At 43.8% G+C, this 27071-nt stretch overlaps 1 protein-coding gene across 3 annotated transcripts in view; it reads left to right on the plus strand.

The window, feature by feature from the left end:
- The first annotated feature begins 6382 nt into the window (after positions 1-6382).
- SAR1B (secretion associated Ras related GTPase 1B) overlaps positions 6383-27071 on the plus strand; it is a 93205-nt gene continuing 72516 nt past the window's right edge. Inside the window, exon 1 of one of the 3 annotated variants that reach the window (XM_075209761.1) lies at positions 6383-6527. The gene's annotated coding sequence lies outside the window, so the exon portion shown is untranslated. The remainder of the gene's footprint in view (positions 6528-27071) is intronic. The other 2 variants (XM_075209760.1, XM_075209762.1) reach the window with 2 other exon arrangements.

A 27071-nucleotide genomic window follows, 5' to 3' on the forward strand; every position in this document is an offset into this window, starting at 1 on the left:
CATGCCCCAACACTGTCAGTAAGGAGCTGCAAAGAGGAGGGCGCTGAAGATAAGAAAACAGAAGAGAAAGAGAAGAGGAACAGACCATAAAGGTAAGTAAAAACAGAGGGGACAGTGTGAATTTGCAGGGGCGGGGGTGATGATGCAGCGGTGAAGCAGTGTGTGTAGGGGGTGATGCTGCAGGGGTGAAACAGTGAGGGGGGGGTGATGCTGCAGGGTGAAACAGTGTGGGGGTGATGCTGGAGAGGTGAAACAGTGGGGGGGTGATGCTGGAGGACACAGTGGAGGGGGTGATGGAGGAGGGCACAGTGTGATAAAACGATAAAAGTGTGCGAAAGAGGGGGTGTAGTGTGATGAAGGAGGTCACAGTGTGATGAAGGGGGTACTTTTACCTCTTCTATACATCTCACCAAATTAATTTGCTAAAAATATAAAATTTTATTGCAAAGAATACATCTACTTCATTTAGATTATTCAAAGAACAATAAATGTACGCTGTTTAATGTGCTTACTTGTATTACTCTCTTTATGTAAGTTTATATTATGATTTGTATGGTAAGAAGAAAAGCATTATTGAATGAACAAATAATTTATAAAAGAGGAGGGTGCAAATTTATATTTTGAAGGCGGGCGCCAGACATGCCCACTCTGGGGGCAAGTCGCCCACAAGTCAAGCTAATGGCGCAGGGTCCCCTTGACTCATTGGCTAATGTGCACTGCACTGCACTCCTTGCACCCACAGTAGATACACCAATTTCTGTAGGTCAAAGTCTGCCTTAACACTGGTATTCTCAGAACAGTCTGTGAGTAAAGCATTGAATCAATGCTTATGCTGGGTACACACTACAGAATTTTCCACCAACTTTTTATGCCGATCAATTTTACATGCGATCGATGGTCCGATCGCTCGGTCCATGGACTGCATACACACTAGCCTTGTTTTAGACGATACAGGGAAGAGCGGCCGTCCCGTTAGCGACTTTTTACAGCCATGTTGTTGTGAGCAATAATTTTAATTTCGTACACACTGAAGCATCATTTGCGGGGCATGTAACGATATACCAAAGACATTAGCATAAAGGGGCAGAGCTTTCACTATAGTTAACACCCAAAGCTGCATAAAAAGAGAAGGCAACACTGTCTCTTCATTCATTCCTATAAAATAGAAGTTTATTACCATACATAAAATTTAGAAAAAAACATTTAACTGGTAAAGTGCAATGCAATATATTATTCCCTAATAATAAAATCCCTTTGTATGTAATGGAATGCTCCATTCTCTGCGGGCATCATGGCTGATTGGTCCACAACAGAAACGAACGCCCATGTTTGAGTGTCAGTGGGAGAAAGTGTCAGTGGGTGTTGCGGTTGAGGAGAAGGTGTCAGTGGGTGTTAAGGTTGAGGAGAAGGTGTCAGTGGGGGGTTGCGGTTGAGGAGAAGGTGTCAGTGAGGGTTTCGGGTGAGTAGAATGTGTCAGTGGGGGTTGCAGCTATGGAGACGGAGACTGAGTCAGAGATAGTGCTGAAAAGGCCAAAAAATTTTGAAAAAGTTAAGGTGGGGGATGGAGATACTCAAGAAGAGCAAAGAGCAAATCCAATGAGCCCAAGAGAGGTGGAGATAATGGTCAAAGTACTGGACCAGTACGACTACAACATAAAAAAAGGTCAGTAGCACGTGTAGTGTACCTGTTCGAAGGACTTTATTTCATTCTAGTTTTACACGAAGCAATGTAAACGCTTATTTTGTAACATAGATTTTTTTTTGTCAGAATGAAGAATTAGCGGTGAGAAGGCCTGTTTAGATACCACTGATACCACTAATGTAACACCTGTTATCAAACAAGAAAAAATGTGAAAAGAAAAAGATATGAAAGAAGTTAGACCTGTACCATTATAATAACCAAAATGACACCTGTTTTCCAGAATATATGAAGGTTAAACCCGCTATTATTGCGATTGCGCCACAGGGACCAAAACATAAACTGATCTCGAGCAGCGTGCCAGGTGAGAAAATGAGAGTATTTCTGGCGTTTGATATAAATTACAGATATAGAAGTTTAATGGTAAACATTTTTTATTTCCTTGTTTCGTAGGTAAATAAAATCAAAGGGAATAGAAACCCAAGCGACATCAAGAAAAAATTTAAAAACTTGAGAAAAATTTTGTTGAAATGTGTATGTTGTTTGGAACTGTTCTGCCACAAACCAGTAGCACCTTTAAAGTGTAATACTATTTTTTTCACTTGCCATATTCTGCAATAAAAATGTTTGTACTTTTTTTCCTGCAATAAAACTGTTGCATGAACACTGTGTGGTTTATTCTGGGTATTTTACAAAGATTAGTAAATAAAGGTTAATATGACTTTATAACTTTAATAGTTTATAAAAGTTAAAGTTTATAAAGGGTAAATATGAATAGATTCCCAACATAGATGCAAAGGGTAATAACACATGTGCTTTATACAAGTGTAATGGTCTGCAGCCAGAAAGGTGCAATATACATCTATACAAAACACAAGCCTGTGATGTGCGGATACAGCACCACGTGGCACTGGTACAGGCATCACAAATTTAAATACACACACCCCCCCAGGCCGAGGAAGTATCGGAGGATTGTCGTGGATCGGTCGGAAGTTTATACACACTACACAACGGAAACAAGATTGGAACAAAAATATTTAACGGTATGACCAACCAAATGAGGCGACAATCGTCCATTTGGGCAGACTTTCGACCATCGTGCCACTACACACACTGACCCGACTTTTGAATGAGCGGTCGTATGTCGGCTGGTTGAGCCGATTATTGGACAAAAACCCTGTAGTGTGTACCTGGCTTTACAGTGGTAGTGTAGTAGATTAGAGTCATTTACTGCTCAATCTGAGAGTGGTTAATTCGTATATTGAACTGTAAAAAATTAAAAGGGAGTGCAGGGCTCAGTCATAGGATAAAATATATATATATATTTTTATTAAAAGTATACAAAAATGGCTAGTCGTCTATTTGAGTGACTTAGCTCCTCTACAGCAGAGGTGCCCAAAGTCAGTCCTTAAGAGCTATCAACAGTTCATGTTATCAGGATTTCTTTAGCCATGCACAGGTGAGTCATTAATTATCCCACCTATTTCTACAGACAGCAATCCTGAAAACATAACCTGTTGGTAGCTCTTGAGGACTGAGTGTGAACACCTCTGCTCTATGGGATGCACATTAAGTATGAATCAGTGATCAGTCTATGGGGGAATTCACCACAGAGGTGTGAGGAAAAATGAGCAGGGCTTTTTACCGCTACATTGCCGGCAATTGAATTCCCCCACATACGTCTCTTTATTCACTCTCCACTAACTGGCTGGTGATGGAAGCAATAAGCTGACAATTCCCCCAAAAAATTGAATAACTTGCCTACTAATTGTCCTTTAGGGAGCTGCACAAATATGGGCCTGAACACATGGAAGTGGAAGGGGTGCAACACTGTTGGGCTCTCCCTGGATTTCATACTTCTTGGCTTAAGCCTGGGTTTGCAAAATCATTATTTGTCATCTACACTAATAGAATTGCATAAATAATGTATCAGTTAAACAGTTTGCAAGAGTGTTTCTTTTAAATCTCAAAGTGCATGCAATCAGTCACACAGTGCATGTGCAGAACCACAGTGTGTTGGGGGCGTGGGTCTTCTGGCTTTCCTAAAAAAATGAAGGATCTCATTAATCCTTGATAACTTTGGAGCCCTAAGGCCTCTTAGAGTGACGTGATCTAAAAGATCCTTTTTACCATTGTTTATTTGTATATTGCCACCTTGATTATATTTGTTTACATCAGTTCCTACCAGTGGCAGGCTGGGATGGGGGGAAGGTGGGCCTCTGTCCTCCAAGCTGCTCCCATAGTGGGCTACTTTGGGCTGGCTCAGAGGGCCACCTGTGTTTTTTTCCTTTTAAAATGTTCCTTATAGGCTGCTGAGTTAAGTCTTCCCCCGGGTGATAATTTGCCAGCCCTCCCCTGGTTCCTACCCCACTAAAACTTAGTCTAAATTTCCGATCACACAAATTAGGATCCCAGAAGCCAATTAACCTATTAGTATTTTTTTGGACTGCGGAGAAAAATGGAGCACACATTGGAAGGCTAGGGTAAGACCTTTTTTACCCCGAGGTTGGCAGAGATCTCTTAAGGGACTGTGTGGAGAAATGCCCCGTCCGTCGGCTCGGGAAGAGGGTGAACATAGCAGAGGAAAGAGACTCACCAGACCTTCGCTCCCTCTGTGAGTATCCCCTATCTTCTTTTACAGGTCCCGGCGGCAGCGGACAGGCGAGCCAATCAAGGCTCACCTCTCGCTGCTGGCCAATCAGAGGCCGGATCGGCGAGCCAATCCTGGCTCGCCTCCGGGCATTCAAACTACTGGCGCCGCCACGAGCCAATCACGGCTGATGACGTCAGTACGCCGACGGCTTTATAAGCCGCCGGGCGCCAACACGAGGGCAGTCCGGTGGCGGAGGAGAGGAAGAAGGACGTTGCGTCCGTCGGTCCAGCGGAAGAAGCGGCAGGGAGCCCTTGTAAGGGCTGTGAGCTACCCTGCTGCCTGAAGACTTCAATCAAGACGCCGGAGCAGCAATCGCCGGCGGAGAGCCTGGAAGACCCGAAGACGGCGGGTCAAGCTGAGCTTCCTGCGTGGAGCAAGTGAGTATTAATTACTCTTGTAGGTCGGGCACAAGGCCCGGGGCACCTTCAGGCACTAGGCCTGTGGCACCGGTAGGGTGGCCATTGTAGGTATTAAAAGAGCACAAGGCCCTTAGTTGTTAGGAGGGCACAAGGCCCTTAGTTGTTAGGAGGGCACAAGGCCCTTAGTTGTTAGAGGGGCACAAGGCCCTTAGTTGTTAGGAGGGCACAAGGCCCTTAGTTAGTTGGGCACAAGGCCCTTAGTGGTTAGAGGGGCACAAGGCCCTTAGTTGTTAGGAGGGCACAAGGCCCTAGTTCCTTAGAAGGGCACGAGGCCCTGGTCTTTAGAGGGCAAGAGGCCCTAGTTGTTACAGGGCAGGAGGCCCTCAGGTAGGAGCACGGCTTCCCCGCAGGGCACAAGGCCCTTAGGCGGGTACAGGGCCGGAGGCCCTCAGGTAGGAGCGCAGCTCCCCCCCCCACAGGGCGCAAGGCCCTGATAGGAAAGCGATAGGCTTCTGTAAGCGTAGCAGGGCGGCTGCTCTGTAGCTTGACAAGGACTCCGGGTCCATGCTGGTAGCGAGACATAAGGTCCCTGACTGTGAGCGAGCAGTAGGCCCTGGTAGTTGGCAGTGGGCATTCGGCCCAGACCTAGCAGGACGCTAGGTCCTGACATAGAGAAGGGAACACTCGGTTCCTACGTAGGTACAAAGTAGAGTCCTGGAGCGGTGTTTAGAACCCCTCCATCCGTCCGGAAGGGCACCTAAGTCCTGAGCCCCAGGACAAGGCGGGCTTAACGGCCGGACTCGGGCCACGGGCGTAGGCCTGTGGGGGCACAGCGTCTCAGGACGCGAGAGTGGTCAGTCGGAGGTAAAGTAGGTTGTGGTGAGGTCCATAGCGTTCCCTCGGGATTAGGTAAGTAACAGAGGTGTTGGGGAAGGACTATTGTGGTGTTGTCTTTCTTGTCTTGCAGGTGCTGATCGGAAGACAAGGTAGCAGGCAGGAGTCAAGGGGGCATCATCGGAGAGTCGCATACGTGAGTATAGCCGCGGCGAGGCCTGTTCCCTTGGTGCACTCACCTTGTGGAGCTGTCCCTCCCGTATTTCCCCCCCCTTTCCCTTACAGCAAAACGAGTGCCCTGTACACAAAGTCAGGGGCCTTCTCCCCCTGTGGCGTTTTGGCGCTCGGACATCCCCCCACCCCTCCCTCCGTGGGCACCTCACAACTGGATCTAAAAAGAAAACATGTCCATAAAGGTTCACCCCAAATCAATACAACTAATAAGAAACAGAATATATATAGTTAAGATATGATGTGATATCATATTACATAGTGACAGTTTGACTAAATGATCCTAAAATATCCATCCACTTGTAAAATCTATCAATAACAGTCTTGTAGTAGAACGGTTATGAAAAGAATTTCTAAAACCGTCGTTATAATTAGCTCAGACACATTATACATACGGACAAAAATACATTTATAGAGCAAGGACCACACACCGCTATTTCCAATTCGTTTGTAAAGATCTATTACAGCATTTATTGTACTTGAACATGTAGGTGACGACTTCGATTGCAGAGAGTTTGACTCTTACAAATGTATAGAAGATCATGTCCTCGTTTGGGGGTAACAGCCATGCTCCGCCCTGTTTACAAATGTAGACCCGTTCATCCAGTGACAAACCTGAAACAGGTGGCGATCAGCAGATCTCTGAGTGACAGCGGAAGCTGTGATCAGCTGTGTAAGTGCAGAGGTTGCTGCAGCGGAGGAGGAGACTAGCATTGATTCCTAGGATTTGTGCTGGAGATCGTGTGACTCTAGACAGCGAGGATTACCACGCGGGATCACTTCTCTCACTACCTCCACCTGCCACTGCAAGGTGACCACTTTTATCTATTCTTATTATGTTGTGGCTCCTAGTCCTGGTGAGCAAAATTGTGTTACCTGTCGGCTTCACCTGTTGTCATGTGTGTTTGTGTAACGATCTTAAATAACACTGAACAACTAAATCTCGGAGCTTGACTAAATGTTTTACATGTACTTGTTTTCAGCTAAGGGAGCTTGAGATCATAAAAAAAACTGGTTTTGCCAAATGATAAACATGCTAGTTTTTTGTTTTGTGCAAAATAAAGGTAAACCTAAGTTGTAATTTCTGAATAGTCTATTTAATCACTACCTTGTTATAATATATTAATATGCTGTCATGTTAGAAAATGAGAACCATTGGACTAAGTTATTTGGCAGACAGTGTGTGTAGCACGAAACGGGTTTCCAACTTTTAAAATGTGAAAACTTTTAAGAACTGCTAACATGTAATAAATGCTAACAAATATTATTGAAGTGAATGACTCGTCCACAGTTGACATTCACAAACACGGAGATAAAGTAGTTACTTTACAATGCAGGAGCATACATTGTCAACATTGTACAAAGATCTGTTGCAGTTTGAACTCTGCTCGTCTTAAAATATGTGGCAGAGTTCATCGCTGCTCTACACCGTGAATAGTGAGCACTGTTTTGTTTTTTGTTTTTACTTTTCGGTCATGTTTCCATATTGAAAGTATACTATAGTATTAGGAAATTTGCCAACGCAATAGAGCTAAATGTGCATATATGTGGCTGTAGTGAGCTGTTCAGCACTGCGTTCACGGACCTCAAACTAGTGATCTATTGTTAACTATGAATAATGTTCCATCTATTCTCATTAGACCACTGGACAATTGTAAAATAGAACAAGTTACTTCCAAGATCTGTGCGGCTTAATACAGTACAGGTAAAGCGTTTCTCGTAGGGATCGATAGAGCAGTATAAAAAGTGCTTCTTAAAATGCGTTCACAGAACAGCAATGTACCACAGACGGCTGTATTCTTGGAAAATAACATACACTATATAACATTGTGATTAATTAGTCGGTGGCTTTCATCTATTTACTAACTCGGTTCTAATTTTGACCTCCCAATTAAATTGTTATATAAGCAAACATGATACTGCACTTCGATTATGCCAACAATAGTCTAGGTAGTAAACTTGGTTTTGTTATGTAATTGGGCAATTCCATATTACCTGAAGACAAAAACTGAATCCTTCAAAACGACACTGTATTCCTGCAGACAGAACAAGCACACTTCAATGCCATCCATAGTTGTTCTAGTGATCTTGAGAACAGTTTTTATAATAATTTTTTGAAGAGATATGGATAGACTTTATAGATGTCACTCTAATAAATTTTATTATATCATTCCCAGAATGTATATGTGCTGTTCCAATGCGTATACCATGTTCTAGACTTTTGACATTTTGGAGGAGTTTAATTTTACTGTTTTGAATTTCACTGTCTTCATACCTGACGAATGAATTGTGGTTTTTCCCTGAAACCTTGTGGAATTGGTATAGGTTTATAATTCTTCATAATGCCTCTTCCTGTTGTAGGGTTGGGACAGTTTTTGTCAATGAAACAAGGTTGGATTTAAAGATAGCTCTAGGAGTAACCAGCTTCCATTTGTTCTCTATAGCCATATACACAAGAAACATGCTTTGCCATCTGAGCGATAAAATGTTTAGAAGCATTCCATAGGGGGACTTGCAATAGGTTAGAACACCTCTATTTATCAGGAATACTTTATATGAACTTGCTTTATTACTCATTATTGCAAATTGCACATTCAATTTGTAAATTATTTGTATGTTTTTAAAATATAATGCTGATCTGGTACTTTGTGTACTGCAATAATCTGAGCAACATGCTCCCATTAATAGTTTCTGTGACTGTCTATTGAGTCAGTTAATCCCCCATATGTTTTCTTCCAATATATTCTGAAATGATACCAACAATTTGTGTTCACATAGGCAGTCTTCTTGCACATGTTTTTTTCAGCCAAAGTTAATTTATTGCTTGGGCTATATAAAGAAGTAAAGCTTGTGATAGGTAGTGCACAAAGTTGTAGGAGGTTTGGTTGCAAAATGAAAATGAATGCATTTCCTGCAAATATAGAATTTATTCCCCATAAAAGAACTTGTTTTGTTCATATGTTATGGTTGAATCTAGTCCTTTACTTTCAATGGTATATCTTTGGCACCTATCAGGTGCACACTACATTGCACACAAAAATTTATGCATGCAGGGGTGTAATGGAAGATATTTGCTATACAGTTGTAATTATAAAGGGTTATAGTTTTTTTTTCTATGCACAGCAGCTTTTCTATTAGTAATCCCATTGAAGGGCACTATAGTCAGTATACTAGCCTCCTTTAGCTGAAAATGACTGTTAAAACAGAATAATAGTATATATTCATCTGCATAGCATATGCAAATACTATATTACATTTGTAAAGTTGTCATGCAAAGGAAATAATATATATAATGTTTAATACATTTGGGAATGTGTTAAGTAGCTTTTATATATGGTGTAACAAAACAGGGTTGCCTTTTGGCCCTTTATCCTGTGCCCATGCTAGTAACATCTCTACAATGTGCAGTGCACTCGGGTCCATGAGTTAGGGGAGACCCTGAACTAGCCCTTTACAGTGATTTGTGTGTATGATATATTATGTAAAAATCACTTTGTGGCCACTTCTTCAGGTACAACTTTCTAGTGGGTAGGATCCCCTTTGCCCCCAGAACAACCTGTATTCTTTGTGGCATGGAATTAACAAGGTGCTGGAAACATTCCGTATAGATTCTGGTTCATTTGACATGATGGCATCACACAGTTGATGCAGATATGTCAGGTGCACATCCATGCTGCAAATATCTTGTTCCATCACATCCCAAAGGTGCTCTACTGGAATGAGATCTGGTGACCTTTGGAGCTATTGAAGTACACCGAACTCCTTTTCATGTTTGTGGAACCAGATTGAGATGACTTGTTTTGTGACATGGTGCGTTATCATGCTGGAAATCACACACACACATTACAGTGCCACAAAACCCCCTGCGCCTACACACACACCTTCTACATTGCCGCAGGCCCCCTGTGCCATCGCGCGCACACACTACATTGCCGCAGGCCCCCTGTGCCATCGCGCGCGCACGTTACTGTGCCCCCTTATGATCACACTGCGCCCTCCATGCTGCTTCTCACACTTTCATCGCTCTGTACCATGCTGCTGTCATCTTTTTTTTTTTTCTCTTCTTCTCTTCTTCTTTCTCTACATTGCCATAAGCTCCCTGCACCATCACACACACATTACTGTGCCCCTTCATCATTACCACACTGTGCCCCCTTATGATCACACTGCACCTTCCATGCTGCTTTTCTCCCCTTCACCTAGCCCCCCTTTCATCACTCTGTGCCAGGCTGCTTCTCCCCCCTTTCATCACTCTGTGCCAGGCTGCTTCTCCCCCCCCTTTCATCACTCTGTGCCAGGCTGCTTCTCCCCCCCCTTTCATCACTCTGTGCCAGGCTGCTTCTCCCCCCCCTTTCATCACTCTGTGCCAGGCTGCTTCTCCCCCCCCTTTCATCACTCTGTGCCAGGCTGCTTCTCCCCCCCCTTTCATCACTCTGTGCCAGGCTGCTTCCCCCCCCCCTTTCATCACTCTGTGCCAGGCTGCTTCTCCCCCCTTCATCACTCTGTGCCAGGCTGCTTCTCCCCCCTTCATCACTCTGTGCCAGGCTGCTTCTCCCCCCTTCATCACTCTGTGCCAGGCTGCTTCTCCCCCCTTCATCACTCTGTGCCAGGCTGCTTCTCCCCCCTTCATCACTCTGTGCCAGGCTGCTTCTCCCCCCTTCATCACTCTGTGCCAGGCTGCTTCTCCCCCCTTCATCACTCTGTGCCAGGCTGCTTCTCCCCCCCCCCCTTTCATCACTCTGTGCCAGGCTGCTTCTCCCCCCTTCATCACTCTGTGCCAGGCTGCTTCTCCCCCCTTCATCACTCTGTGCCAGGCTGTTTCTCCCCCCTTCATCACTCTGTGCCAGGCTGCTTCTCCCCCCCCCTTTCATCACTCTGTGCCAGGCTGCTTCTCCCCCCCCCCTTTCATCACTCTGTGCCAAGCTGCTTCTCCCCCCTTCATCACTCTGTGCCAGGCTGCTTCTCCCCCCTTTTATCACTCTGTGCCAGGCTGCTTTCATCTCTTTTCTTCTCTTCTGACTTCTTTCCTGATTGCCACTCCTCACTGAATATCGGGCGTGACGTGATGACGTCAAGCCCGACATTCAGTGCGAACGGAGCAGAGAGGAGGGAGGTGTGGCGTCGGTGTCGTGATCATGCAAGTGTTTTTTGTTTGGTTTTTTTAAAGAAAAAAAAAAATTACCCTGCTCCCCTCAGTAATGAAGGGGGCAGAGCCATCAGGTGTCGGGGCCCTCTGGGGAATACCCTGGCTCCCCGGCAGGCCAGTCCTGCAGGGAGGCAATGAAATGTGTCTGAATTTGGGTGCCACAGGCAGTTAAGTAGATGTCTGAATATGTAAACTACTGTCAGGTTTGTATCTTGTGTGTCCCTGCCACTGTGGAGGGTGTAGATGAAACCTGTATAAAGTGAAGCCTGACCACTGTGCACTCGTCTCTGCATTTATATTGTCATCTCTCTCTATAATATAAGTCACTAGAAATCCCTCTGCATTGTATATAATAATGCCAGAATGCTCTCTGAATGGTATGAGAGTAACTATGATACACTCTGTGTTGTGTATTTGTCGATAGGATGCTCTCTGTATTCTATGGCAGTCAGTAGGATGTTCTCTTTATTATATATATCTCTCTAGGATGCTTTCTATGTTGTATATTGTTAGGAGGCTCCCTGTATTATTTATCTATCACTTGTTCTGGGCAACTTATTCATAAAAGTATGATACCTGATTTGTCTTACTTGCAATACATCCCTGTTATTTCTTTTTGATTATGCAATGTGCAGTCTCCTGTCTACATTGACATAATTTAAGCCTCACTAGTTTGATAGCATTTTTATATGCCTTCTTCTGTGTATATTGGTTGTCCAATATTTATGGCTTAATAGCAATAATTAATAATGGTGCTGCCTCTAGTAGCTGGCCTTGCCTGTATGGTGATGTTCACACCCCCTCCGGTGATTGGTCACACTCCCCTCAGTGGCGCGCACACTATTTCTTGGGCCCCTATCATTGCAACAGTCTGACACTGGGCAGGAGCCAAACTTTTTCACAAACCCCAGTAATCACGGGATTCCAGTGTATGTATTACTGGCTATTGTAAAAAGACAGTGGTACAGAATATCGTACATGGATGGGAGCGAATTCTAAACCTTTGTACTGGAGGCCTGGTAGTCCTGTTTTTAGATGCAGGTGGGTGGGGAGTCATTCATTCTGGATGGGAAGAAGAGTGTATAAGGGTGTGCATGTTCTGGTCAGCAGGGCATATTTCTTAGTTATTATGGTGACCTTGGAATTGGGATTTGTCCTGCCCTAGGATATAGTTGTACCATTAAACACACCACTAGACCCCACACTTAGACTCTGCCCCCTTATGTATGCAAAAATATATATCATATAGGACTGGTACAATGCCTGTGTACAAGCACCACTGTCATTAACCCTATATGTGTTTAACCTGCACTACCTTTGTGTACCATCAATAAACCGGTAACTTGGTAAAGTTCAACGATGTGTGGACTAACCTCCAAATCCAACATATGCTGGTGTGAGGTCTCCACGGGGGGAGGGGTGGGGGGATGACCGAGCACCCAAACGCCGCAGGGTAGGTAGGCCCCTCACTTTGTGTGCAGGGCACTCGTTTTGCTGTAAGGGGAAAGGTAGAATACAGGAGGGGCAGCTCCACAAGGTGAGTGCACCAAGGTAACAGCCCTCGCCGTGGCTATACTCATGTACGTGAATCTGCGATGGTGCCCCCTCTGTTCCTTTCGCGTACTTTGTCTTCTGATCAGCACCTGACAAGAGAGACAGCACAAAGAAAAACCCTTCCCAACACCCCTGATACTTACTCAATCCTGAGGGACCGCTATGGGACTCGCCACACCTTGCTTCTCCTCACACGGACCATGCTCACGTCCTGAGACGTTGTGCCTCACAGGCCTTCGACTGCAGTCTGACCCCCGGGCGTTAAGCCTGCCTTGTTCTGGGGCTCAGGACTTAGATGCCCTTCCGGACGGATGGAGGGGTTCTATAAACCGCTCCAGGACTCTACTTAGTGACTACTTAGGAACCGAGTGTTCCCTACTCTACGTCAGGTACTAGCGTCCTACTAGATCTGGGCCAAATGCCCACTTCCACCTATAAGGGCCTACTCATCAGGGACCATCAGGGACCTTATGCCCCTCTACCAGCAAAGACCCAAAGTCCTGCTACACTACAGGACAGCCACCCAGCTACGCTCGCGGAAGCCTATTGCTCCCCTCAACCAGAGGCCTGTGCCTCTCTGCACTAAAGGGCCTGGTGCCCTCCTACAGCTTCCAGGGCCTTTCACCCTCCTACTGGCTACCTAATGGGATCTAGTACCCCTACTACCTAACTATGGGGCCTTGTGCCCTCACCAACTAACTATAGGGGCCTTGTGCTCACTGTAAGTCTACAATGGCCACCGCTACCTGCGCCACAGGCCTAGTGCCTGATGTGGTGCCCCCGGGCCTGGTGCCAGGCCTAATGGAGTAATTTGTACTCACCTGCTCCGCGCAGGAAACACAGCTTGACTCGCTGTCTTCGAGTCTTCCACGTTCTCCAGCCGCCGGCTCCTCTTCGGCGCTCCTGGAGTCTTTTTGGCGGGGGCGCTCACAGCCCTTACAAGGGCTCCCTGCCACTGCCGTGGGCGCTGGACGTCTCCAGACGTCCTCTCTCCTTCTCGCCGCCGCCAGACTGAGGAAATGGCGGCGGCTTATAAAGCCGCCGTCGCCATGAGCCCAGATTGGCTTGCAGGAGTGGCACCAACAGTTCAGATGGCCGGAGGCGAGCCAGGATTGGCTCGCTGCCCCGGCCATTGCTAGGGTAGCAGTGGGAAGTGAGCCGTGACTGGCTCATTTGTCCGCTGCCACTGGGAGCTGTAAAAGAATGGAGGAGATACTCACAGCTGGAACGCCGGGCCGGTGAGTCTCCTCTTCTGTCTTCCATCTTCACCCTCTTCAAAGGCAGCTGGACGGTGCACTTCTCCACACTGGCACCTTTACAGACACTATAAAGTTCTACTAATATGTAAATCATACTTGCCAACTCTCCCGGAATGTCCGGGAGACTCCCGCATTTAGCGTGAGTCTCACGGACTCCTGAGAGAGTGTGGCAATCTCCCAGATCTGTCCACTTCCTAGTGAAGTGGGCAGATTTAGGTCCAAAACGCCGCGATTCACCAGGCCAAAATGACGCAAATTTTCAGAGCCCCGCCCCCTGCATGCCCACCTTCCTCGGCAGGCTCCCGGACCATACTTGCCATAAGTTGGCAAGTATGATGTAAATTGCATGGTACTTCAGTTATGTTACCACATGCCTACTGTCACATATACATATAAAGCCACCTTCCACTACTAATTTTATGTCTGACAGATACTGTTACTTTTTTTAGTCTAATTCATAAATGGGTTTTTTTCTGACAACAGTTTTTATTAAAGTTTATTTAACTATTATCACTAAAGTAATTGTTCATTTTAGTTATTTACCTTTGTGTCACACCCTTATTGACAAACGTATTAAAATCATTATATTAAACTGCTTCCTCTGTGTCATTGCACTTGCAAGGAATGGACCCAGTGTTCTCCCCAGAAAATTCTGCCAGCCGGGTAGCATTAAAAAGCAGCCGGTTGGGTGCTGTGTAATATTTTGCAATAACAATGAAAAATGTTGGAGGTTTTTGCCCACATCTGTCAGGACTGGACAAATCTGTACTCTAACACACACTGCTGGCTGTAGTGCTCACGTAATGCCTGTTATAGTAGGAGAAACAATGGTTTATTCTATTATAATAGGACTCTGTTGGGCTCCAAGAGCTGGGTGGCAAGTAAATACAGCCAGGTGGAGCACCTGGGAAATAGATGCTGGGGGGAACACTGGGAACTGTTTACCGCAGTTTATTCACTGCATATACACAATTTATCATTTTGAAACAATTTACAAATGTATACACCGTATTCAATGTCTTACTTTTATGTGTTTCTGTGCATTTACCACTAATGTTGTACATCTAAGAATATTAGAACTATTAAACCTTTTAGAAATCCCAAGAACCCATTATTTCCCTCAAGTTTGCAGCACAATTGGTATTGTGCATACAGGGTGTGATTTAGATGTTTTACTTGCAGAATTTCTGCAATTTGGGTTTCTAATGAAGTTTGAGTAAAATCAGTCAATGATTGTGCACTACACACCCTTTTATCTTATTTCAATAATATTGCTCCACAAAATGAAATTTTTTTGCATTGCTTTGCAAAACTAGCTACTCCATTCTTTGCTAGAAACGTCCCCTAACTCCACTAAACATGTCCTTTTTGCCAGAGTAACTTTTTATTCCTCCGCAAATGCAGAGCGGTATGCATACAAAATTGGAGAAAGAGGCAACGCCTCTTTCCCCAAACTCTTCCCCCCCCCCCCCTCCCCCCTCCATTCCTCTTTCTTCGTTAACTTTCTGTCTGTCACTTTTCTCTTGCTCTCTTCTTTTACTGTGAGGCAGCTGGAATCTGGCAGGTCTGCTCCTGCGGCACTGCCAGTAGGGGCCATGCGCTGTAGTTCTAGCATACTTGCCAACTTTTCCTCGTTGGCTTCAGGGAGATCCTGGGGGAGGTGGGTGTGCGGGGGCGGTGCTTGACATATCACATCATTTTGGCCCCGCCCTTAAACAATTGTTACAATTTTGGGCAATTACAGCAGGGGGCTAAGATGACGCGATATTTGCATTAAGTCCTGCCCCCCGACACTTGTCTATTGTGGGGGCAAGAACCGGGAGGTTGCCCTGCTGTCCCGGGAGCCCAGGAGGTCTCCCAAAAATGCGGGAGTCTCCCGGACATTCCGGGAGAGTAGACAACTATGTATTAAAGAAAAAAAAGCAGCTAATGAATCTCTAGAGACTGAAGTGTCTCTTACATTTCTGTCTCCATTACTGAAGTCATGTTGTCTTATCTGTCAGTCTTTGATTAAATCTTGGTCTCCATGAAAATGGCCACCTCCATAGGCATCATGGACATAGGACACAATTTCTGAACTGTGTCACAGATGGCAAAGTCAACGACGTCTTGTACTGGCTCAGCAAAAGGAAGAATGCCAGACTCTTCAGGGAGTGACGGAGATCACCCCTGTTTCAGGGAGTCTCCCTGACATTCAGGGAGAGTTGTTAAGTATGAGTTTATAGTCTGCATGGCATCTACATTCACACAGTAAGTGTGTGGCCCTAAATTTACAACTGGCAAAATGGTGGAGGTGTAGTGCACTGTTTTTCTGTACCACCTCATACTATTGAATGTAAAGCAGTGGACAAAAAATTAAAACCTCTGGGTAAATGAGGGACACCAAGCATATTGAAAGCATGAGCACACACAGGTATGTATCTTTTAAATGGCAAGTTAAGTAACTTTTTTTTTTAAATTATATATAATTTTTCTTAGCTGTCGTTCGCCTACAAATTATCTGTTTTTCATAATCTCATTATTACGGCTGCATACACAAAAATGGTCTCTCCGCATGTCATGTGAGCGCAGGGGGGATGTTTTTATAGTACACAAGACAGACAGAACTCAGAGGGGTGTTCCAAAGCTTCATTGCTCACTACATTATATGACTGTAGTTGCCAAGGTAGTCAGTAGTTGCCAAGGTACTCCATGGCACTATACTGAATTTAAATAATGAACAGCAGCCTGAAGTAACCAACCAAACCATGCCTATTAACAAGATCCTACTTATAGCATACTTTAGTGAATTATGTTAAAACCACATCTCCGTTTTTTTTCATGGGATTGCTACTTTAGTCAAATAACATCCCAGCACCATTGTCATGTAGTTCAGTGGTGCAAAATGCACAGGCAATGAAGTAATGAGTGTGGAGAAAGGGGATATGGTCAAATAAATCATCGACAAACACATGTTTGGTGTCACTTGAAAGACTACAGGCCAGAGTGCTTCTTTTTTTTTTTTTTCTTTTTTTTTTTTTAGAACTGTGAAAGGTTCTAGTGGTTCCGTAATCATGTGTCGGTTGCATTTATTCCCTTAGAAGGCTGTTTAATTGTCTTGGATAATTATTTTCCCCCCATGTTACAGCATGATGGGAGGGTTGTCTTTCGTGATGGCAATGCCCACTGTTCACAGAACACATGTGGTCACCCATTGGTTTGGTGAGCATTCCACTGGATCCCACCTACTTCGTAATGAAGGGGACATGACCGGGGCATTGGTGATGTAATTTGTAGCGAATCGCGTAATTCTGGCCAAAATTACATGATTTACAACGCTACGCCTCCCCGTACACTTGCCAGTGGCTTCCATAATGCAAATTCTGTTTTTATTCTTTCAAAAGCTGATGGAATAGTACTCCCTCCCCTCCTTGTGAAAATCTCGCCTATTCTGTTTTAAATTCCATTACGTGGTAGCATGTTTTTAGAGTATTCTCCACAGTGCAGTGGGAGCTCCTAGTTGGCATATTATAGTCTTACACTATACATTTGTATTTAGGTACATTTCCCTGTAAATACTTTTTTAAACAGGATTAGTAAATGTACAGCTGGTATGTGTTTTTCTGGTACGTTCTAGAAATAGTATTGCTTTATCTCTAATAATCTCTTACAAGCAATAGCAATGAAAAGCTTTTATTCCTGGAAGCAGTGTAGAATTTCTCTCTAACATTCCAAAGGTATAAAATTATCTCAAATCCACTTTATACGTGTGACCTACGCTCTGAATATGATTGAATGTAAGCACACCTTGTTCTTTTAAAATGAGATAATGACATGACTGCTGGCTAATGAGACCTAGTCAGACACCTTTTTAAAATATTTTTCCTTGTATTCCTGTGTTACATTGGTCATAACATTGGTTTCAGATCATTATTATTATTTTTTCTTTTATTTAACATAAACTAACGTGGATGTCTTATCAAGTAAATATGAAGGCTGTAGTTGGGGTTTGGCAGCCATCCAGCCCTTATAACTCAGCTGTCTTACATTCTTGAAAGACTGCAAATAAACTCATTCTATTATGTTGTATCCACCTTCTCTGAGAAATATGGGACACACATGTGGCACTGCTGGCAGGCATGGAATACCTGCTTCTCTTCTGATTATCATATTGGTGCTTCACTGTGTTTCTGCCATACATGGTCAGAAGTGGCCCCGCTCTGCTCTTATGAGAGCAATACATGGGCCCAAGAGGCTGGAGTGACACCAATGGGACCTCCTGCAACTTTTGCTTCAGGGCAATTGCTGAAGAATTGTGTCCCTGCTGTTTGCAAATAATGTTACCCTAGTAGGGCTTGTGACTGAAGCCTAGTACAGTAGAGGAAGAGAAGGCAAAGGTTAGATTTTATATATATGTCTCAGGCCCAGTATACTGCATGAGGTAATCCTCCTTTGCCGCCTATACAGCAGTGGGCAAAATTAAATATTCCTTTATATGTTGTCTTAAAAAATCTATTTCTGCTTACAGTCAGCCACCCTCCCTCTCTCTCTTTGTCCTGGTTGTGGAAAAGGAATCAACAAACAGTTGTGGGAAGGAAAACTTTTTACAGCATTCCCATTTCTGTCCTCACCTCTGCAATACTGCCATATTTCAGTTTGAGTTGTTACATATCAATGTAACAACTCAAACTGAAATATGGTCCATTGCAGTCAATGCCTACATAGTCAGGGCACAAACACAACAAGGATATCCTATAAGACGGAGCAGTAATAACACTAGGATGGTGAAGAGAAAGGACCTGTTACCCACCACACTACTGGAGATCAGAGATCCCAATCTCGGCATGCTCTTGGGCCTACAGCAGCCTTCTCCTTGGGACTGCCCTCAGATATTTGAATACCATTAGAAGTTGGTTAGCACAAATAAACTTGTAACTCTATTAGGGTAAACTATTGATGACAGGACCGGGACAGAGAGACAATGGAGATTAGCAACAATAACTGAAGAAAGCAGTCACAGGATAAACAATTGTACTAAAGAACAGCGCAGTGGAAATTGACTATGAATTCAATACAATTTAAAATTCAAATTGGCAATCTCATATAAAAAAGATTGTTAATATCAAATTTATTATAAAACATACAAGAAAATAAATCCATCTCGTATAACAAAAGAATACACATGCACCACCTCAACTTCACCAAAAAATATGGAGAATAGCTTTTTCCCAATTGGCTCATGTTAGTCCCCAGCACTCCAAGGGTTAATAGGTATCTATAATAAACCCACCAGCCCACTTAAAACTCAATCCATTTCTCCTCTGGAATCCTTCGCTGTCGATTCTTAGAGAAATATATTCCCGGAAAGAATTGTATTAACGCTGGAATGCAGATCCCACTAATACATTTGGAAAGTGAGAATTAGTCGTACAAGAGCCACAATGTGCTTCAGCAGCCTCCATTTTACTAACAGTCCTTATAAACTCCTAATTTGATTTGTTATGTCAGACATATAATGGAGAGACAATATAGAGAACAAGAGAAAGAGAGAGAGAGAGATAGATATATATATATATATATATATATTCCACAGTATCCGCTCCCTTAGTCCAGAGGCTAAGGAGAAGCACAGGAATACCTAGAGATGCTCACTGACCCCCGTGTTTCGGATCTGGATTACCTTCGAGTTTTGGTTTTGCCAAAACCGCCCTTGTGTGTTTTGGTTTTGTTTAGCCATTTTTTACAAAATTCCATTGTTTTGGGCTAAAATCACATAATTTAGGTATCATTTTGTACCTACATTATTATTAACCTCACTAACACTAAATTGCCATTAAATTTTTACCATCTCACAGGTCACAATATGCTTTTCTTACACTTTCAGCCAAAAACTGAAGCGATCTGGCAGGATGGTAAGTGACAGAGCAATGACTCAAACACACGGCAGTTCCTAGCATATCTAGGACACATTGGCACACAGCAGTGGCAGAAAAGAAAAGTGGTGCAAGATGGAATTGTCCTTGGATCATGAAACCAGTTATGGTTCATTTGATCGCTCCACCTATTTCTTGAATAAGAGAGGTAATTCTACAGCTAATACATGGCAATGAGCAATGACCCCCCGGGGATGCGTGTTTTTTTCAGACACACACCAATCCAGTGTGCCAGACAATGCACTAAAAAGAGCCATTGAAATTCATAGCAAAAAGCCAGTTCATCAGTGAGCTTCGAATCAGCCCCAATTCCCACAAAATTATAATCTAGTTGGGTACCTTTTATGTAAAGTGCTGATAACAAACACAACAAAAAACGTGTGGGAGAATGTGGCCTCTAAGAGGCTGACTACTAGACAGAAAAACATTGCATGTATGGCTATCCAGGGATGTCTGCCTCTCAGGACATTCATGCACTCCCGGAACCTGTGCTGATATGTCCACTGCCCCTTCTGCATCACCAGAAGGGAAACAGCACAGCGGTTTTTTTTGGGACTGCCCCACTGCACAGGCACTGTTGGATGCCTTGGAACATGAACATAAGGACAGTGTGCCCAGAACTCGCCTTTCATACAATTTGTTATTTTATGGATTATTTCCTGGGACCCACATCATTTGGGAAATCCAGGAGGCCTGGAGCCTAATGAACTGCTTGCTTAAAGGACGCTATTTGGCTTGGCAGGAATCGCCTCCTCTTCAAAATGGAGAAAATGACCATCCAGGACTGTCGCAGGCTGATCTACAGCCTACTAAGAGACTATAACACCATTGACAGTCCTGAGTAAGAGGAAGATGATTTTCTGTCTCCCTCTTCTTCTTCTTCTTCTTCTTCTTCTTCTCCTTTTCCCCCTATGTGTCTGTTTATTCAGTGTAACACTGTTGAATTTGCCTGCAAATTCTACAGACAAGCCTGCTTATCTTCCTCTTCATCATTGACTGTTAGCAATGGAGCACTCGTCCTTGGGTGTATATTAGACCCTACACTTATTAGACCACATTCTGAAAAATACAGTTTTATCACTGCTAGGCCCTCCCTAAACAAGCTAACAATGGGCTTGCTAGAGTAATGGCAGAAACACACATCAGTGCCAGGAAAGATTAATGGTGCAAGATGGAATTGTCCTTGGTCCCTCCCACCCACCCATGTGTTGGGTCTTACAAAGGACATGCACACTTTAACAAACCAAGCACTTCAGAGACAAGGGCTGCCACTTTTGTGATTGAAGTGCTTGACTTGTTTGGGCCCCCACTAAATCAGCTATCAATGCCCTAAAGGCATGTTAGACCAACATTGAAATTAATTCTACACTGTCAAGATGTTGTCATCGTCATATTCAGCATCATCCTCACCCTCATCAGTGTGTACATCATCATCACAGACTATTAATTCATCTCCGCTGGAATCCGCCATTACAGAAGTGTCCGTACTTGGATGTATTTGCCGGTAAAGGCCTTCCTTGTGGAAGATGTAGTTCATTTTGATGAACATCATCTTTTCCACATTTTTAGGAAGTAACCTCCTACGTCGATCACTGACAAGGTTCCCGCAGGGCTGAAAACTCTTTCTGAGTACACACTGGAGGGTGAGCAGCTTAGGTATTGCAAAGCAAGTTTGTACATCGGTTTCCAAATACAGTGCTATGTTCGGATTTCAGCACTCAGAAAAATCAGCTTTTTTAGAAGGGGGGTATATGAGACCCCAAACACTTTGTAGTGCAAATTCAGAAAAATACCCACCCTCCTATTTCTACTCTATCACTTTGTCTGCTCTATACTGTGACCGTCACCTAACCCTTCTCTATCCCTCTCTCAAATGGCGCTAATCGCTGTGCAGGCGGGTATTTATTGATTCTAAAACTCGCGAGATCCGACGACGTCACAATGACGTTTTGCCTCGTTTTGGAATCCAAATAGGCGCGAGAGTACTTAGCTGACTCTGCTCAGTACTCGGAACCCTGAAGTTTGGGTGGGTTTGGTTTCAAGGAAACTGAGCCTGCCCATCTCTAGTAATACCCCACTGAATCTCACGCAGAACCTTTCAGTGATAGAAGTCTAATATGGCTCACACTCCATATATCCACACATTATATAGTTGGCACTGGAGGTATTTTTTTGTGCAGTAAATGCTTGTCACTGGGAGTATCTGTGTAATATGTGACATACCTGCCAACTAAGTGTAAGTGAGATTTTTTGATGAAACAAGTTTATCACCTTAATCAGCCTGTTTTTCATTTCTATCAAAATGTGGAATATAATAACATAGTTTTTATAGCCTTGTTAGTGTTCCCCAGCTCACAAGTGCAGTGTCTCATTACATAGGGATAAGGGGACATTGTAGCCATACCTATATGGAATACTTTTTTTATTCTGTTTCTCATTGTAAAAATGTGTTTTTTATTGCAGTGATGCTGTTATACGTTGAAATACAGCGCGCGCGCGCGCACACTATATGGAAATACTGCGCACACGCACAATATATTAAAATACGGCGCGTGCGCACTATATGAGCATGGCTCTGCGCGCACTGTATGAGCACAGTCACTCATTCGCTATGAACATGGCCAGAGGTCACACACTTACCTTGTTACCTCCCTACGCGCTGCTCTGCGGACGGAGTTTCAGTGATGTGCGGCCGATGCAAGTAATCACATGGGATGCGCACCATGTGATTAAAATCACATGGCCGCAAATCACTGAAATTCCGTCCGCCGAGCTGCTCGGGCGGGCATGCTGCCGGCTGGATCGGCCCAACTAGCCATCGGTCCTTCTGGCATTTGCCAGAAATGCCTGGTGGCCAGTCAGTGTGAAGAAGGTATAATTGGGCAAGGTAAACTCTGTATCTTCACAGATTGTACAGGAAAATCTGAAAAGTGTATATCCTCTTATGTTCAAGGGGGATGTCTAGTGCAGTCAGGGGCATGAAACCTATAGTTCTATGCACAGCATATCGCCAGAAGGGGTTTGTCCATGGGTGGCATGTCACCCGAGGCTGAACAGTATAGCCGGGCTGAAGGAAAGATGGCAAGGTTGCATTAAATTGATGACATTGCTTCATCACGTGCATGTGCAAGCCGGCAGTTAGGGTATACACAGCGGGGATCTGGGAGGTTAGTCTACCTTCCCGGGAGGATTCCCAATATTCTAGATGTCTCCTGAAACGTATCATTTTTCCTAATGCTAAAAATTGTCTACGGTGTGTTCCGACTACATAGTTTTCATCACTAGACAGGAAACAAGGACCTGTTAGTAGCTATTCAGAGTGAAAGACTTCGATGCTTGTGTGCACAGGCAAGGATTACCAAAATGTACCTATTCACTTGTTGTTGAGCACAGGGAGGAAAAAATAAATATACAGTACAAGGTTTTCCATAGCGAGATAGACCTGCTGTTTGAGAAAATAGGATTTACTGAGAAACATTGGAACGGCCTTTTCATACGGCTTCGTAAACATAGAAAAAACTTTAGCCTTACCTATGATAGCTGATAATATAGGCAGACAGGTTTGCAGAAGATCAGTAGCTGCTCATTTCACCAGGGATACCCTTCTTCCCTGATTTGTACAATCCTAAATCTTCCCAAAGTGTGCACCGCGCTGTTACAGGGGTGCCGCAGCCGGGAAGGGAGGAAATAAAAAACAAAAAACTTACCAATCCGATGGAGCCCGGGACCCAGCATACTCCCCCCTCGCTTCTCACTGAATGTCGAGCGTGACGTCATCATGCCCGACATTCAGTGACAAGTGGCAGGAGAGAGGAAGATGCTGGATTCCGGGCGCCGTCGGATTGGTAAATTGTTTTTTTTTGTTTGTTTTCTTTTCATTTTCCTGTCCCCGGCACTTACTATATCACCAGCAAAGCCTTGGAATAGCTCTCCCCTTCACTTATGCCATTGTCTGCCAACCTTCCCTGCACTGTTATTAAATCAAACCACCACCAATCACTAGGCACATTTAAGGCTCATACACAGTTAAATAAGTGTTTTCTTGCAGATGCTTGAAGCATTTTACCTTTCTGATGATCGCACTGGATAGCCATTTATTGTAAGGATTATTTTTATTGCGTTTTTTGAAACACACAGTACACATTTTTATATATTAAATAGATATTTGACTGGTAGTTTATAGCTCATGATGTCAGGGAAAGATGCAACAGTGCGGTAAGGTGCTCATATGCTGCTGTGGCAGACTGATCAAATAGGATTCTGCCAACATGTTTCATAATAGTTAAACTTATTAAACAAAGTCAAATATGTTTCTATGAAGGATGTGTTAGTAGGCAACTAAACAAGTTTGAGCACAGAGACATAAACCAGTCGCAGATAATGTAAAAGGATTCATGTATTTTTATAACACAGGACTGGCAGCTTTTTCCCTGTTTTGCTTTAGAAATGACCCACTGTGTCCTAAGTCATCACATCTAGGTTTTCCTAAATGTTACTACAACCAAATTCCATTAGTTCTAAATCCCGCCTAATTTTGTGTTGACCCCACCCACAGTTGATTTGGACTCGTCCACATGAGGCCACATCAAGAATTTTTTCCAGGACCACTTTAAGTTCCCAATCCACCCCTGAGTACAGTCATGGCTAAAAGTTTTGAGAATGACACAAGTATTGGTTTTCACAAAGTTTGCTTCTTCAGTGTTTTTAGACCTTTGTCTGTTATATGCCACCCTTTGTCTGCTATGTTTCATATACGAAATGAAATGTTCTAAAGGTGTTCAAAAGCCAAAGCCTATCCTCGTGTTTCCTAGAATAGAGTTTCTCAGCTTTTTTTTGTTTTTCCTTTTGTACTGTAACATGGACAGAGTGACCCCTGACTGGAGACTGTGTTCCAGCTCTGTCATCTGAGGGAAGAAATGTCAGGGGCCATGTGTACATGCGCAAGTATTAGAGGAACAGTGGATATGGGACTTTTGCATGCCAGGGAGATTTCCCAATATTCCTGGAGTTGGCAACTGTGATATATGGTTGACATTGGGCACATGAAGTATGCAAACATTAGAGTATGAATCCTCATGTCTATGTAGCCTAAATGTAATACTATCCTAGGAATAGTGGCTTTAATTAGTATTTAAACATTTTGGGGTTGCTTTTTTTTTTTTTTAACATTGCATAGCATTTGTTGGGGAATAATCCATTTAATTCTATGATGCAGGAACATAATAAGCCAAAAGGTATGAATACTTTTTTATTGTCACTTTATATTAGAGATGGGCGGGTCCGGTTCTCCGAGAACCGAACCCACCTGAACTTTGGGTATCCGAGTACCGAGCTGAGCAGCTCGGTACTCTCCCGCCCATTCCGAATCCAAATCGAGGCCGAACGTCATTGTGACGTCGTCGGATCTCGGGACTCGGTTCTCGCGATACTTCAACTTTATAAATACACGCCTCCACAGCAATCCATCGCCATTTGACAGAGGGAGAGAGCAGGGTGTAGTCATAGGCTAATTAGAGCAGGGACAGAGAATACCATATTGTTCTTGCAATTGCTCTAACCAAAATCGCTAGTGCAGAGAGGAGGATAGAGGTTTATTATTTTTTCTTCATATTTGGCACTCCCCAGCGCTTTTGGGGTGTCCCCCATAATTGTGCATTAATATTTCTGGCTGTCAAAAGTCATATCTGTCAGCAGTATCTACTCAATAATTTTTAGCACTCCTCAGTGTTTTTGGGGTGTCCTCCCTAATTGTGCATTAATATTTCTGGCTGTCAAAAGTCATATCTGTCAGCAGTATCTACTAAATAATTTGTAGCACACCTCAGTGTTTTTGGGGTGTCCTCCCTAATTGTGCATTAATATTTCTGGCTGTCAAAAGTCATATCTGTCAGCAGTATCTACTCAATAATTTTTAGCACTCCTCAGTGTTTTTGGGGTGTCCTCCCTAATTGTGCATTAATATTTCTGGCTGTCAAAAGTCATATCTGTCAGCAGTATCTACTCAATAATTTTTAGCACTCCTCAGTGTTTTTGGGGTGTCCTCCCTAATTGTGCATTAATATTTCTGGCTGTCAAAAGTCATATCTGTCAGCAGTATCTACTCAATAATTTGTAGCACACCTCAGTGTTTTTGGGGTGTCCTCCCTAATTGTGCATTAATATTTCTGGCTGTCAAAAGTCATATCTGTCAGCAGTATCTACTCAATAATTTTTAGCACTCCTCAGTGTTTTTGGGGTGTCCTCCCTAATTGTGCATTAATATTTCTGGCTGTCAAAAGTCATATCTGTCAGCAGTATCTACTCAATAATTTTTAGCACTCCTCAGTGGTTTGCGCTCAGAATGGATTCAAAGCAGTCCACATATGATCTAAATGAGCAACCAGGTTCTGTCACCAGTCCTGATGTTAGTGTTCCCAGTACGTCATCTGGCCAAGGCGATGTCAAACAACAGAGTGTTTTCAAATTAGTGCAAAAAACAAAAACCAAAAAAAAATTTACTGTATTGAAGCGAAAAAGAAGTGTAACTGAGCAAAAGTTAAGTGACGATAAAAAAAAAATTGCAAGCATGCCATTCTACACACGCAGTGGCAAAGAGAGAATGAGGCCTTCACCTTTGGCTATTAGTGGCAGATCCCAAAAAGTTACCCAGGCTACAATTGGTGCACAACTACTGTTACGCGTCAAAGCTGAGCTGCAAGATACCAGTGAGGCATTACAGGAGAATATTTGCTCTGATTCACAAATGACAACAATCCCTGTGGAGAGTCCATCCAACAGTGGGATGTCTAATCGTGAGCATTCTGCTGATGTGTGCCTTAATAGCCCGAGTGTAGCCGGTGATACCCAAATTGAGGATGCCACTTTGGAATTAGAAGAGGATGAGGGGGAGATTTGTGTAGGCGACGAGGGCGCTAATGAGGATGTTGATGAGGATGAGGTTGTTTGTGTAAGTCCTGCACCAGTGGCAGCAGTTCTGGCACGTGACAAGAAAAAGGCCATTGTCATGCCTGGGCATAAAACAAAAAAATCCACTTCTTATGTGTGGAATTATTTCTACCCAAATCCAGACAACAATTGTATAGCCATTTGTAGTGTATGTGAAGCCACAGTCAGTCGAGGGAGGGACCTTAACCATCTTGGAACCTCGTCTATGTTACGCCATTTAACGAGAGTTCATGGCAAAGTGTTGGGAAAAGCTGAAAGTTCTTCCCAAAAGAATACAAGCACTCCCTCATCAGCTAAGACCCTCCGCTCACCGACATACCGACGGCTACAAAATACACCCACCACACCATCCTCATCAATATCCTCAGTAGCGCTCGGAGTTAGCCCGGCATCCCACTTAAGGCTGGATGACTCCGGCACTATTATTGATTCCTCTGAAGAAAGCGTTAGTCCTGCTGCTGCTGTTGCTGCTGCTGGGGGTGAATCGTCATCCCAGAGGCAGGTGAATAAAATGAGCAGTCCTACATTTCAGCAATTAA

The sequence above is a fragment of the Mixophyes fleayi genome, chromosome 4 (genome assembly GCF_038048845.1).
Source record: "Mixophyes fleayi isolate aMixFle1 chromosome 4, aMixFle1.hap1, whole genome shotgun sequence".
NCBI lineage: Eukaryota > Metazoa > Chordata > Amphibia > Anura > Limnodynastidae > Mixophyes > Mixophyes fleayi.